Genomic DNA, 16,537 nt, shown 5'->3' with positions numbered 1-16,537 from the left:
TGGTCAATATTTCATTCAATACATCAACAACCACAAGTATGTGTATGTTAAACAAGTCAATTAGAATGCCACAACCCACTGAACCGAAAATCCCTCATGCACAGAACCAAAATAAAAAAGGCTACCGAACCGAAAAATGTTCATGTGGTTAATAAATGATGATCAGCTTTCAATCAACAAAAATACTATTACAGTAGTATGGTTTATCAAAGTGAAAGAGTTGTCTCAAACGTAAATTGTTCTAAACAAAACTCATTCAATACATCAACAACCACAAGCATGTGTATGTTAAACAAGTCACCGAACTGAAAATTCCTCATGCACAGAACCAAAATAAAAAAGGCTACCGAACCGAAAAATATTCATGTGGTTAATAAATGATGATCAGCTTTCAATCAACAAAAATACTATTACACTAGTATGGATTATCAAAGTGAAAGAGTTGTCTCTAATGTGAATTGTTCTAAACAAAACTCATTCTATACATCAACAACCACAAGCATGTGTATGTTAAACAAGTCAATTAGAATGCCACAACCCACCGAACCGAAAATTCCTTATGCACAGAACCAAAATAAAAAAGGTTATCGAACCGAAAAATATTCATGTGGTTAATAAATGATGATCAGCTTTTAATCAACAAAAATACTATTACAGTAGTATGGATTATCAAAGTGAAAGAATTATCTCTAATGTGAATTGTTCTAAACAAAACTCATTCAATACATCAACAACCACAAGCATGTATATCTTAAAGGCCAGATGGATTATCAACAACCACAAGCATGTATATCCATAATATTACAATAGTATGGATTATCAAAGTGAAAGAGTTGTCTCTAATATGAATTTTTTTAAACAAAACTCATTCAATACATCAACAACCCACCGAACCGAAAATCCTTCATGCACAGAACCAAAATCACAAAGGCCACCGAACCGAAAAACGTTCATGTGGTTAATAAATCATTATCAATTTTCAATCAACAAGAATAGTGTTCTTCAATGGAAAATAAGTACTGAAGATAGTAATAGAGCTCTAATTAAACTGTCCAAACCAATAAGAACAAGCAACTATATCTTAAAGCCCTAGTTATACTGTAAAAATTATTCACAATAGTTCAATCCACTAAACGAAGCAAATCAAACCAATAAAACTGAAATGAAACTAGGCGAAACGCGACATTGCAAGATTTTAAATGAACAGTAGTTTTCTCACACCTTTTGTAGTCTTTGTTGCTGTTTTCGCTTGTTTCTAGTTGTTGCTTGTGAAATCTTCTTCCGATTCGTTTGCAGTAGTGGTTTCCGCAAAGAATGTGATTGAAGTTTGAGTGATATTCAGAGAGATTCGAAGAGAGTGAGTGTTTTGGTGTATTGGTTTCGTGTTGAAGATGTAACATTCGTTCATAATGAAGCGCGAATGGGAAAACGAGACATTTTTTGTGTGACGCGTGTTTCTCACTCTGCATTTAATGTGCTTGAAACAATTTGGGCTTGGGCCTATCTGGTTATATGGTTATATAGATGTGTCATGTGTAGCAGTCCTGAAATATTATTTATTTAATTTAGGTTTTCGCAGAAATTAATGTTTCTCATATGTTCTATATATATAATCAATTTTACAGAAAAAAATTTTTAAAATACAATGATACATAGCCAATACAATAGTAAAAAAAAACATTTAATTTTTATAAAAAATAATATCATTACATAATAAATTAATTAAATAAACAATAAATATAAGATTAAAAGAATTTTTAATCAGGTCCTATTTGTAATTCTAAACATTTTTGGAAAAATTTTATAATGAAAAATTTTAGAGTACGGTTTTATTCTTATCCATTAATATAGTACCTTAAATACTAATCCTTTAGAAGTACATCATAGGTCGATAGAAAGTAGATATTTTAATTAAGGATAATTTAATGTATGTGTATATGTAATTATGTTGTTTGCAAAATATTTTTTAATTAATGTTTACTTTTTTTTAACAAATTTTAGTGTATACCGAGTTAAAAAAAATTACCTTTAAACAAAACATAATAAATAAATAAATAACATTTGATATTATTATATTCAAACATATTTAGTAGATATAAAATATTTTTTATAAAACATAATAAATAAACAAAATATATTTTTACATCATTGTACTATTCGTGAAAGTATTTTTTTTTAAAAGTGATATATTTAAATATTAAATTAATTTTATTTTTTATAAGATTCTTTAAAAAAAATTATTTTAACATTTTTTTAAAAGTTACACCCACACAAGACAATGTACTATTACTATCCGATTTATATGTAAACAATAAAAATGTGAAGAATAAAATAAATTTAATTTTAAGATAGATATTATAAATTTTTATTCACTTATTTTTTTTGGATTATATTACGTTAATTAGGTTAAAATCTAAGGTATTCCAATACTTTTTATAAATATCCATTGATTTTATAATAGTACACGTCTTCTTTTAATATAAATGTAATACAGTAGAATATTACGTATTAAGAAAATAAAGATAAGATAATAATCATTCTTATGCAAATACATTATAACTAATAAGCTCAATTTTTAATAATTTAAACTTCAAAGACTTATAATTTATTGAAACAAAAAATAATGAAATTTTCTAAAGAAATAAACTAATAATTCTAATATAGAATTATAAGTAGACTAAATTACCCTATAAAACTAAGATAATCAAAACACTTTCTTCAAGTGAAAAAAATTAAAATTGTTCCTAATTTAAATTATTCTAAAATTAAATTGGTCTTGAATTTTTGTTCCAATTTTTTATAGCCAAGTCTTCTATTTTCCTTTTCTTGATGTTGTGATCTCTACTAACCAGATCAATTGGAAGGTGCATTTTTGTAAAATCATTCACTCTGTTACAAAATAAAATTACAATGTTATATTAGATTAGAAACTAACTTATGAATTTAATAAATTAAATATATTGTTATAGTACCCCAACATCATATGATCCCCAAAGATATGATAGTATCATCCATTGTGCAACATAAATACCACAATCATTCCTGCAATAGAACACATAAAGAAAAAAAAAAGATAATACTAGGTTTTTAAAATTTTAATAATATTGCTTCCTAATAATAAGATAAGTTTATGTAATTATTATAATTTTTCATTCATATTAATTTATATTAAAATTAGTGAATGAAGTGCAAAATTTTTATTTACTTACCAGCCATTTTTTTGCTACGTAATTTAGGAATCTACCAATTTATAAGTAAAAATTGCAGGTGATATTCCAACAAGCAATTTATATGTTCCGTCACCTAAAATATTTTCAAGAAATGACATCTAAATGGTAGTCATCAACCATAAGTGGTAATCCAAATATGATGAAAGAATATTTTTTAAATACAATCTGGTTTGTTTAAATAGTTCACCACTTTATTGACTGCTGTCATCTTTGACTTTTTCTGTATCTTAGATTTTTTAGAGTCAAGATACACAATTTCGTGATCAGGTAGGTTAACAACCATTAAGAATCAGTGAAAATTCACGTGAATTGGAACATAAATCTACATTAACAAATGATATTAGATTATTTGTTACAATAATAAATCACTTTTAGCACCATATTTTGATAGCAAATTTCTCTATGTGACATGTCTACCTTAGTAAGATTATCTGTTTTTCTCATAAAATTGGCCTTAATGTAATTCCAAGTTCCGATGGAAACATTTTCTAGATGCATTACAATTTGCTGTAAAAGACATGTCAATTAGACCGAGTATACATACCTATAATATAGAAAAAGAATAAACATACTGCAAATATTGTGGGAAGAAATCACTTGTGGCCATCATCATTATGAGTTAGCATGGAAGCAACAAGGATAAGGACCTATAGTTATATCAAATCACAAGGTCATAAATTATATAAAATAAACAATTCAATAAATTTTGCTACAAAATAAAATCAATTTGAGTACATTTTGGATAAATGTGTAACAAAGCAAAAAAAAAAAATACAATACATCATCAACAATAGGCTGTCCAGGTTTTAGTGTCATCAAAGCTTCTCTTGTGTCTGAACAATGATCATTGGAAACCAATTCTTTCCTATCAAAAACAAATTAACTAATTTAAATTGAGAAATTGTAGTTAATTGATTATTATAAATTTTTTTAAACCAAAATTATAATTGAAAAATGTAACACCCTACCACACTCAACTTTACGCTTAAGTCATAAAACAGATGTGATGTGGTATTACGACCTCTAAAATAAAATGTGTACATATAATAGCAGAAAGAATATAATAAATTAGGAGCCTTGAAGAACAGGAGAAATAAAAATCGCAGAGTAAAAGCGCAATGTTCAGAAAAGGAGTTAGCTTGCGAACAAAGAAAAATGTAGCTGTGAAGCATAAGATAACGAAAGTAGGAATAGAGGGCCAAAGATACAAAATAACAAGCTCCTAACTCAACCCGCGAAATCAAGGCTTACCGAAGGATATAACACATATATACATATACATATCCAAAACCCAAATTTATATAAACAAAACCCTGTCTCTCCATAGGCCTCTAAGAGGATCAAAAGAACAAGCCATGCGGAGAGTCAAGCTAAGTACATATATATATATCACTGTACAACAAAATAACCCAGTAACCACTTTGCTTCAGGAGTCCAGACACCTAACGAGATGCCTCTCAACCTGCATCTGAAAATCAACAACATAGTATGGGGGTGAGAACCAGAGGTTCTCAGTATGGTAAAGGTGCCACACACATAAGATATAAGGTCTTGGGAATGCCAGAGGCAATCCTAGAACGCCAACACTCAGATTATAGAGCTTAAAGTATTAAACAGAAGCCATAAAATGTGGTTTTCTAAGAGTATCTAAGCCTAACTTAACTTAATCTTAAATCTAAGACCCAAACTGCCATTCCTCCATACCTCCTTCTCCATCAACATTTCATAGACAAATAAACAGATAAAAGCAAACACAAGAAGGTTACAAATACTACAGGTAGCAAATATACACTTAACATAGCAAATGCACTTAGACAAACCCAGTTACAAGTAATTCAAGTAATATGCACATGATGCATGCCTGTCCTATGGCTAATGAGCTCATCTGTCAGTTATACAGCCAACCCGACAAGTCCGGTTTACTAAACCATTAGACTGTCCCCCGACGTGCATTCCCAAGAGTCTATGCATAACTTTTCTCAAATAATCAATATTGCTCAATGGGGGTTAACATTCCCAGGAATTTATGAGTGTCTGGTCACCCTTATGTCGTAGGGTCAATAGAGTATCGAGTTTTCAACCTAGTACACGTGGTGGCAAGTGACGGTACTTTACCCAGGGAATCTCGTATCTCAGATCATTTAATTAATTAAGCCAAGTATCATACATGATCATTCATTTGATTATTCAAGCCAAGTATCATACATGATCATCTGTAGCATTTCATAATAAATTCTTCATTTTTCAGCTTGACTTCGTCTCCAAGTTATTTCCATTTCCTAACTTCATCTGATTATCAGGTTTAATACTATTATTTATGACTAGAGGAATGAAAATAAAGGTTTAGAAGTTTGAAATAGGATTTTAAAACTCAAAAAATCATGTTTGCTGGAAAAGGGGCCACGCATACGCGTGGATCACGTGTGCGCGTGGGAGTGTGAAACCGCAGCTCGCGCGCGTGTCCCTGTGTCATGCGTACGCGTGGACATGCTTGCTAACCCCTTACGCGTGCGCATGGGACCGGTCGCGTACGCATCGCCAAAATTCCATGCCACGCGTACGCGTGGGCGTACGTTCTTTAAAAAAAAAAACAGATTCAGTAGCAAAGCTGCAAAATTGTAACAAAAACTAGTTTTGAGTTCCAATCTTCCAACACCTATAACTTCTTCGATTTAAAATATTTTTCACCCATTCTTCAAACGGCATAAACTTTATAAACCCAATTTTCATTTTTAAACAAGTTAGAAGCAAATTGAGGGTCTGGAAGCCAAGTTATGCCTCGCTGAAGTTCGGCCCAAAACCAAGATCTTATGAACTTTCAAAACCTCCTCTTCATTCAAACTAAAACCCATGAGATCAACATAACAACCTACACTTACTACACAAAGTGTCCTCCATTCTCAATGCAATAACCATATAAAGGTCATACTTTAACCCAACAATAATTTCATACACACATACCCAATCCTGCAACTAAAACTATAGCTCACAAGATACATAATGATATTCTCAATTCAACAATTACAATTTGTCAAATCATCAACTAATCCACAGCTCCATACCAATCCATATATAACAACAAAATGCTAAACAACGACACACACATATATTCCAACCTATCCTATGGTCATCTAGCCTAAGTTTTCACAGAACATTATATATTAAATGCAAGAAACCTAAACCATACATTGGTCGATTCCCACATAATGATCAAGGCAACTTATTTTAAACAAACACAGCCCCTCAAAAATTCAATAAACACTAGGCTCAGCTTCCACCAAGTTTCAATATTCACAATTTCGAGCTCGAATTATTTATTCACAACCTAATACACATTCAGAACACATATATACCCAATTTAATATCCGAAACATAAATTCAGCAAAATTAAAATGGAATTATAGTATCCTCACCGTACCCAAGCTTCACATAAGCAAGAGTAAACGTTTTCCTCAAGCTAATTGGATCCTAAAACATCAAAGAGTAAAGAAATTCAATACCTCCACTCAATTTTCAAAAATTGGGGAAAGAAGTGGCTGAGAACAATAAAATAAGTTACCTATGAAATTGTTCCAGTAGAAACGTAGAGCTCGACGCGGTGGTCGCGTGGCCGCAAACGGTGCAGCGATCGGAGCTCGAATGGAAGAGTTACGGCGAGTTGAACTTACCGTAAGGGTTACAGGATTCCTTCTTTCCTTTCTCCTGTGTGCTTCAACGCTACTAAAATGGGAAAGAGAAGGAACATGGGTTCATTCAAAGGCTGGCCCGGTTGGGCCCGGTTCAACCGGTTTGACTCTGTTCGGTCTAATCTTGGACCAATTTTTTTGAAATTAGTGTCAAAATTCTCGTTTCGATTAGCTCTATCCTAATTTAATATAATATTCTTATTTTTAATCTTTTTTATTAAAAACTAATTTATTAACTAATTATTTACTAATTTAACGGGGTTTACAAAAAATCATTAAAAAGAAACAAAATTATTTAGTATATTGGGACCAACTCAATGTAAATCACATTTTATTTTTCTATTATAAAATATAATAAAATTTTTATTCTCAAAACAAATTAAAATCACGTTATTTTTTAGGATTTAATTTTTTATAGTGTTTTGATAAAGCTTGCACAAAATTTACCTATTACATTGACTGAACTTATTTATTTACGTAAATTTTGTTTATGAACTCAGCAAACTTGCTTACGTTTTAAAAATTTGTATTATTTAAAAGTTTAAAATTTAAATAGATATAATTTAAATTAATAATTAAATTTAATTTTATAAAATTATATTATTTATATTATTGTACTCATATAATTAATTATATTTTTTTAATTTAAAAAAAATAACGATTTGAAACCGTTAATTCTTAACTAAAAAATAAATACACTTATATTATTTTTAACTTAAAATTTATTAAATAAATATATTCTTATTATTTTAATTTTTTATTTTAAATAAACATATTCGTATTATTTTAAATAAAATTTAAAATTAATATAAGTAGGTTTATTTAAAATTTAAAATTTTAATATTTTAAATAAACATACTCTTATTACTTTAAAATTTTTAAAATTTAAATAAACGTACTCATATTATTTTAAATCATTTTAAAATTAATACAAGTAGATTGATTCAAAATTTTAGAATTTTAAATAAATATATTTTTATTATTTTAAATAAATATATTCTTTTAATTTAAAACAATATGAATATATTTAAATAAATGTAGGCATGTTCTTTTAATCCTTAGGGTAGTGTGGGATAAGTTGTTGCACGTTAATCGTATTAGGGAGTGTGGGATAGCTCGTTGCATGTAAATCGTGCTATCCTATAGTGGTTTAGGTGAAAAAAAAAATAAACCATCCTATCTTAGGACAAATTATATATAATTTGGGATGCTTGATGCAGTGTAATGATTTATGAGCATTTTTTGATGGAGTTTGATGCATAAATTATCCTAAATTGTGGTATTTAATATAATATTTAATACACACTACTCTAGCACGATTTTTGTATTAGTAGATTTAGAATATTCACGCTTTTGAATTTAATCTAAGAATAAAATAAAATTAATCTCTCTTTATTTTATTTAAATAAAAAAGCCTAAAAGATATGTGTAGAGATAAATCGTGTATTTATCTTTTTTATTTTTTATTTTAAAAAAAATAATTGTATTAGCAAATGAAATACGTAGAAAATATTAGCTTTGAAATTTGGTGTCAATGGTTTTGTGGGAATCGTGCGTAACATAGTTGGTTAGTATGAAGACAGACAAAACAAAAGAGTCCCGTTAGGGAGCCAATGGGGTATTTGTACAATATGTACAATGAGCTGCTTATTTAGCCTAATATTAGTTAAAAATGAAAATTACCCACGAAATAATAAATTTAAAAATTCTTATTCAGTTATTTCACATCAAATTTCTAATTTCAAATTTTTTTAAAATTCAGTTATTTCAAAAAAATTACAATCTGAAATCCTCCAATACTCTTCTTTTTCAACCGGCAGCCACCCCACCTTCATCAAAAATCATCCCATTTCACCGTCTCTACTTGCCTTGCCACACGCCACTCACCCTTAATAAAAATAACCATCCACTTAAGGATAAAAATAATCATCTACATACCTAATGAATTGAACATCTAACATATTTTAATTATATATAACTAAACTCAATCCAATCAAAATAATCATTTACATAAAAATAAAATAACTATTCACATACCTACTAAAATGACCATCCTAAATTGACTATTAAAATAGAAAAAGATGATGAATAAACAGAAGAAACTATTATTGTGGTGAAACAAAATTTTGAAGGACTAGTCATGACAAAAGTGGCACTGTTATGAAGCATATGGCTCAAATCATGAAAGAAGTTAACCATGCTTGGATCTGAAGAAGAAGAGCATGGTGGTATCATCGGTGAGAAGAGGCTTGAAGGAATGGGAGAAAGCGAAGCCAGTTCGGAAGAGAGGCACGAAAGCGGCAGCAACGTTAGGCTGAGCGTCGGAGGGCGAGGCGCATCGGGCTGACCGGCGGAGGTGAGGACGGTGTCGGTGGGAGGATGCGGCGGCCTCGGTATGGCCGGCGAGAAATTCAGTGACGCGAGGTGAGAATCGGAGAAGATAACGGTGAGTTTTAGACGTGTATTGGAGGTTACGGTAATATTAGAAATAACAGTATATAGTGTGAATGGATTTAAATACTAATCTTAATTTTCAAATTTTAAAATTTGAAATTAAATAATTAATTAATGATCTAATTTTTAATTTTAATTTTACCTTTTTTTTAATTCATTGTATACATTGTATACAATTAATATTCGTTCCCAATACTTTTTCAAAACGAAAATAGAGATTCTTTACAAGTTTAAGAAAGATATCATAAATGTCAAGATAATTCAATGCAATTTCATGTGATGAAAGACAAAAATATAATTATGGTATAATGTAGACTGGTTGATAGCATGAGCATAGTTGAAATTTTGGCATGATCTCTTCCATATTTGTTGCATGGCTCTTTAGTTGGTGATGTTATAGTTTATTGTGATGATATGATGGTAGTTTAATTGTATGAGTTAGGTCTTTTTTTTTGTTGGATTTTTTCTATGGCTATCCTATTTTTTATGGCAATGGCAAAATAAATATTTTCATTAGTTGTTCTTTTTTTTTTCTCTATTTTTGGGTCGATTTTATTTTAAAAAATTTTAAAAAGATATTGTTGTAGACAAAATTAATAATATTATGTTCAATTATTTAAAAAGACCAAATTAATATTTTGATTAGATATTTTTATTTCATTGAAAATAAATTTTAGTTTGTTAGTAAAAATACAAAAACGTGCATGACAGTGAAATCATGATTTCTAGACAAGTAAATTATCGTCTTATTATCTTAAAAAAATAATTTATTTATAGAATAATCTTAAAAATTCAACAATAATTTGCATAAAAATAGTTTATTAGTAAAATAAAAGTTAATTGATTGATTACCATGAAATTTAATTTAACGGTAAATTTGTAATTGAACATATTTTTACAGCTTAATTTAAAATTTTTTTACAACTTAATTTAAAATTTGTGTTAGAGAAAAAATTTAGCAACTGAAAATGTAAGTCATAGAAAACAAAACAAAGCTCATCAAAAAGATAAAAACAAAGACAAAAAAAAGACAGATAGTAGGGGTGTGCATGGCCCGGCCCGGCTCGAAGACCCGGCCCGATTCCGAATACTTTAGGGGCTAATTTGGTGTGATTTCATCGGGTCTAGGGCCGAGTATGGGTCTCAAAAATAGACCCGGTCATAATTTCGGGTCGGGTCCGGGCCATAGCTCGGGTCGCCCGAAATCGGCCCGGTGGCCCGGTCATCATATATAATTAATATTTTGTGTTATTAGTGATGGATGATGGCTATTATTATGTGAAATTTAAGTGTTGTAAACCTTAATATTTTGTGTTATTAGTCATTATATATAAGACTATAAGTTAATATTTTATGTTTAAAATGCATAAGACTTTAGACTAATACATAATCTTGTGTTATTTGTATTGATTTAAATATTTAGTGTTATTAGGCAATATTAGTATTGATTATGGTTATGCTTTAATTTTAGAGAAGAGTTGGTTCTTAGTATATATTTTTAAGTGAATTTTACCATGTCAAATAATGATTGGAGTCTTGAAAATTTGGATATTTTTACATGCTAACTTACAAGAAGGTATCAAGGTAATATAATGTTAACGGCCCGGTTTTCACCCGGTTTTTACCCGGTATAATCGTGGCCCGAAAGTGTATAGGTTTCGTCGGATCCAGGGTCGGGTTCGGGTCTAAAAAATAGGCCCGATATATATTTCGGGTCGGATCTGGGTCACACCAAACCCGGCCCATGCACACCCCTAACAGATAGTACCATTTATGCCATTCTTATAAAAAAAAACGTAAATTTTGTTTCTTTTTCAGAATAATAAGCTTTACTTTTTCAAACAATTTATATACATATATTTGACAAAAAATAAATAAATAAAAATTTAAGATAAATTTTAAAGAAAAATTAGTCAATAAGAATGAAGAAGAAAAACGTACAAAAAAATTCATCTGTTAGGAATTTAGAAATAACACGCAAAAAGAATTGAAATTATTTTAAAAGTAGTTATTTGATCTATTCAAACCGATTTTAAAAAAAAAATTATTTATATATATATTTTAAACCATATAATAACACGTATCAACCATCCAAAAGCAACTTCATGTGAAGTACACCCTAGGTGAATCCAGAGAAGAGGAACAAAAACTTTCCAAACCTTAATGTCAAAGTCCAAACTGCCACTATAGACAACCACGGATGCTTGGGAGGGATCATCATGGTAATGATCAAGCCAGGGACGGTTCTAAGTGTAAGGGTGTGGGGGCAAGCGCCCCTACTACAATTTGAAATTTTTTTGAGTAGTATATAATAATAATACTTATTTGTTCCTATTAAATTATTAAATTTGACCTCACAATAATTTTTTACTCAATTTTTGGTACTTAATCATCAATTTAAAAATTTTATATTAGATATTCGTTAAATTGATCAATTCTCAGATTTAAACAAAATTAGTATTCTTTTTTAAAAATTAACTCAAAAGAATATTATTTATCTTCTTTTTAAATTAACTTTAATTTTTGCGTAGTAATTGTATTAATTGAAAGAATTTTTTTAACTATGAATATCAATAAAATTCGGCTTCTAATTGTGTTGGGAAGTGCATTTCTAAATAATTGTTTAGTAATATATATGGAAAGAGAAAAATTACTTAATTTTTTAAAAATATAAAACTTAAAATAATAAAATTTTAAATTATATATTATTATTTAAATTACTATTTTAGTGTTTTAATTTGTATATTAGATATTTTGAAGGCTAATCATATTTTACAATAACAAAATATAATAATAACAATAATCATGCTATATGTACATAAAAAATAATTATCTGTATAAAATATATATTAAAATATAAAATATACATTTGTTACGGCCTGGCCCAAAACTCGCGCGGGTCAACCCGACCCGAGTTCTCGCCGGCCCAGTGGTGCGTCCTCCACCCGACCCGGACACGCGTCCCGTACGGCTCGCACACAGCCGTGGGACAACACCTTTGAGGGTATGGGTCTGCCCACTGGAAGGGCCCACTACTGACATGTATATAAGGGGGAGACTGGCTCTCCCCCCAAGGTACGTGACATTCACACACCATTTCCTCTCCGCCTGCACATATTCTGACAAGGGCGTCGGAGTGTCTTTGCAGGTGGCACCTCCCTCTCCATCCGAAGTACTCGGGATCTCACTCACTCGGGACCAGGAAACCACGACCAGACGAGCCTCTCCACCATCCGAAACGTTGACCTCAAAGTCTTAACCCGAACCGTCCGGTACCCGACCTACCGAACATTGGCGCCGTCTGTGGGGACAAAACGTTCATGGATTTCGTGCTGGTCCAGATTGGGACAGGTTCCGAGGTAGCGCCTCCCGTGCTCGGAGGAGGCGCCGTCGCGACGGAATCCCGGCAACAGCAACGGTCGCCCCCGAGGGATGCGACGCAGACTCACGAGAGACGCCCCTTCGGGGGGACGGGTGATAACCACGCCAGGATAATGCAAGAACTACGCCACAGAATGCAGGACTTAGAGCGCAGGCTAGCAGAAAAAGAGCGCGACCAACGCTCCCCAGAGCGGAGCCCCACCTGTTCCCGTTCAAGGAGCCGCTCGAGGCGCACGCCGAGCCCCCAATACGAGTCGGAGAGCACTGGGGAACGGGTACGCCCCAGAAGAAGAAGTCGCGACCCCATTATCTACGCCCGACACGAAAGGCGGCGCGCGTCGAACAGAGGCAACGAGGAAGCCCACCGCGAGAACAATGAGTCGAGAAGAACTGCCCGAGGACCCGTCATAATAGGAGCGACCCCTTTCCACCGCTCTGTACTCGAGGTCTGACTACCAAAACATTTCGACAAGCCGACAGACATGAAGTATGACGGAACGCAAGACCCCCTGGAACACTTGACGGCCTTCGAGGCCAGGATGAACCTAGAAGGGGTGGGAGACGAGGTCAGATGTCGCGCTTTCCCGGTCACCTTAGCGGGCCCGGCAATACGGTGGTTTAACAACCTCCCGCAAGGCTCGGTGACCCAATTCTCCGACATCAGCCGCGCCTTCTTGGCTCAGTTCACAACTAGGATTGTCAAAGCCAAACACCCAATCAATTTGCTGGGGGTGACCCAGAGACCCGGAGAGCCGATCAGGAAGTACCTGGACCGTTTTAATGACGAGTGCTTGGAAATTGACGGTCTGACGGACTCAGTGGCAAGTTTGTGCTTAACGAACGGGCTCTCGAATGAGGATTTCAGGAAACACCTCACCACGAAGCCCGTCTGGACGATGCAAGAGATCCAGGGCGTGGCCAAAGAATACATTAATGACGAGGAAGTCAGCCGGGTTGTGGCTGCCAATAAACGGCAGCCCGCCTACAACCAACCCCGGCACTTCGAAGCCAGAGAAAGACCAAAGGAACACGCCAAGGACGGCGGTCCGAGTAAACCATCCAAACCGTTCCCCCGAGTTGGGAAGTTCACCAACTACACCCCCCTCACGGCATCGATCACTGAAGTTTACCAACAGATAGCAGAAAAGGGGATACTGTCGAAGCCCCGACCACTGAAGGACAGGACGGGAGGAAACAAGAACCTCTACTGCGAGTACCACAAGGGTTACGGGCACAAGACCCAAGACTGCTTTGACCTAAAGGATGCCCTCGAGCAAGCTATCAGGGACGGCAAACTCGCCGACTTCTCCCACCTTATAAGGGAACCAAGGAGACGCAACCGGGACAACGACAACGAGGACAGATCCCGACCAACAAGACGACGACAGGAGCCAGAGGGTGACGACCACGGTCTCACGGTGGTAAACGTGGTGACGGCCAGGAATACCGCCCCGAGGTCGAAATCGGCGCAGAAGAAAGATGCCAAGGTCTTAGCGGTCTCCACCCCACCTGTTAGAGGTCTTAAGGGTCTCCCACCTATCTCTTTCGGCCCGGAGGACCAATGGTTTGACGAAGTGCCGGAAAGTCCGCCCATGGTCATCACGGCTAGGGTCGAAACTGGCCTCGTCAAACGAATCCTGGTAGACACGGGGGCACTGTTACGGCCTGGCCCAAAACTCGCGCGGGTCAACCCGACCCGAGTTCTCGCCGGCCCAGTGGTGCGTCCTCCACCCGACCCGGACACGCGTCCCGTACGGCTCGCACACAGCCGTGGGACAACACCTTTGAGGGTATGGGCCTGCCCACTGGAAGGGCCCACTACTGACATGTATATAAGGGGGAGACTGGCTCTCCCCCCAAGGTACGTGACATTCACACACCATTTCCTCTCCGCCTGCACATATTCTGACAAGGGCGTCGGAGTGTCTTTACAGGTGGCACCTCCCTCTCCATCCGAAGTACTCGGGATCTCGCTCACTCGGGACCAGGAAACCACGACCAGACGAGCCTCTCCACCATCCGAAACGTTGACCTCAAAGTCTTAACCCGAACCGTCCGGTACCCGACCTACCGAACAACATTAAAAATAAGTTATATAATACATGTATTTATACACATATATATAATGATTAATAGATAATTTAATATTTAATTTTTTATTTACACATATTAATTTTATTATAAAAATTATTATTATGATATATAAATTTTTTCCACTATCAAAATTTTTTGTATCCGTTAGTGTGATCAACCATGGCGGTTAGGCTCTTAATTGGTCCTCTATGCGGCTATGCCCTTCCAAAACCACCACACAACTATACTCTCTCCCGCCAAAACCCCTCCAAACACGAATCGTTTTGTCCTCTGAACCACTGATCACAACAAAATCCATCACCACCACCAAGCAAAGTATAGACCTACCATGCCCCCTAAGCGCACCCACCACCACCATTTTTCCATCACCACCTTCTCCTTCTTTATCTTCTTCCTTCTTCGCCCATAACAGTATTGATCTATCACATGCCCCGGATTATAGTAACGAACCGTCGCCGTTAAGCGCCAAAGCGTTGATCCCAGACTTGTGTTTCTCCAACGTGTCCATAAGGTAGTGTTTGTTTTTGCTTTTGCTTTTCTCTCCCACTACTCCTTGGCCGCCGCCTTTCTTCTTCTTCCAAACCTTGATTCTTTTGTCCGCCGATCCTGTGTAGACGCGTCCATCGTTGGAAACTGCGACTGCGTTGATGGCATCATCGTGTGCATTCATCGCTGATTCCAAACACGCAAAATCTCTGGTTCGCCAAATCTTGATCGTCTTGTCCCATGAGACAGAGTATAACAAGGCTCTGTTATGGGACAGAACGAGACAAGACATTGCATCTACGTGGTGAACCCACGTGGACTTTTTGTGCCTCCGGATTCTGACGTGGTTTTTGGAGAGTAATATCTTTGAGACGCGGTCGCTGAGCGTTGGAAGCGTGGTCAACCGCGTGTACTTCTGCTCATGGTCGTGGTGGTTGTTGATATTGTTGGTGATCTTCCAAACCTACCTTAATTTTGTTATCTTGGTGAGGACTAAAGAGCTTGTTTGAGTGAACAATTAGAGACTTGACTGCACCTTTCCCAGCAAGGACTATATTATTACTGGTAGTTAATAATGATTGTTTGGACCATGACCTAATTTCTCTATCGAAGGAGCCACTGTAGAGGAATTTAGCGGAGAGGGTTAAGGAGGATGTGTAGTAGTTGTGTCCTTTTAGGGTTGCGATGCAGTTGTATGAGGTCGTTGAATAATTAGAACAAGAATAATGGTAATTCTTGTTAAGAGAAGGTACTGAAGCCAAGCTGGGTTCTGAGGATAAAGAGGTTTGGTTATGGTGGTTGGAGTAATCAGATGAAGAACCTGTGCTGCTGAACCTGTGGAGCTCCATCATGATTCACATGGCTTAATAAGTGGAGTGATGATGTTATAATATTAGGTGTTTGCTTCGGTACGATGATAAATTGATACGTATCGATATGTTTGCTTCTTCATCATTTTTTGGTGTTCTTAATAATTGTTGTTGTTGTTCAAGGTTATTCACTATAAAGTTGATTTAAATGATAGATGATGAAGAATGATTAAATTGTGAAGGACACATACAATAATTTAATGGTATTTATGAATGAAATTTTGGTTGGTTACTATCGGAGAGCTGGAATTTTTCCACTAATAAAGTGTGTTATCTATCAAGTTTTTATTTCCCTTCTAACTTTAACAAAAATAAAATAAAATGGTCCTCATTAGAG

The 16,537-nt window shown here is 34.7% G+C and overlaps 1 pseudogene; it reads right to left on the bottom strand.

Moving 5' to 3' along the window:
• Window positions 1-2,880: 2,880 nt before the first annotated feature.
• On the bottom strand, window positions 2,881-16,179 carry LOC107611264 (protein JINGUBANG-like; annotated as a pseudogene).
• Between the last annotated feature and the right edge of the window lie 358 nt (window positions 16,180-16,537).

Source organism: Arachis ipaensis, chromosome B1 (assembly GCF_059453495.1).
Source record: "Arachis ipaensis isolate K30076 ecotype BB chromosome B1, ASM5945349v1, whole genome shotgun sequence".
In the NCBI taxonomy this organism is placed as follows: Eukaryota; Viridiplantae; Streptophyta; class Magnoliopsida; order Fabales; family Fabaceae; genus Arachis; species Arachis ipaensis.
This window is presented reverse-complemented; position numbering and strand designations above follow the sequence as displayed.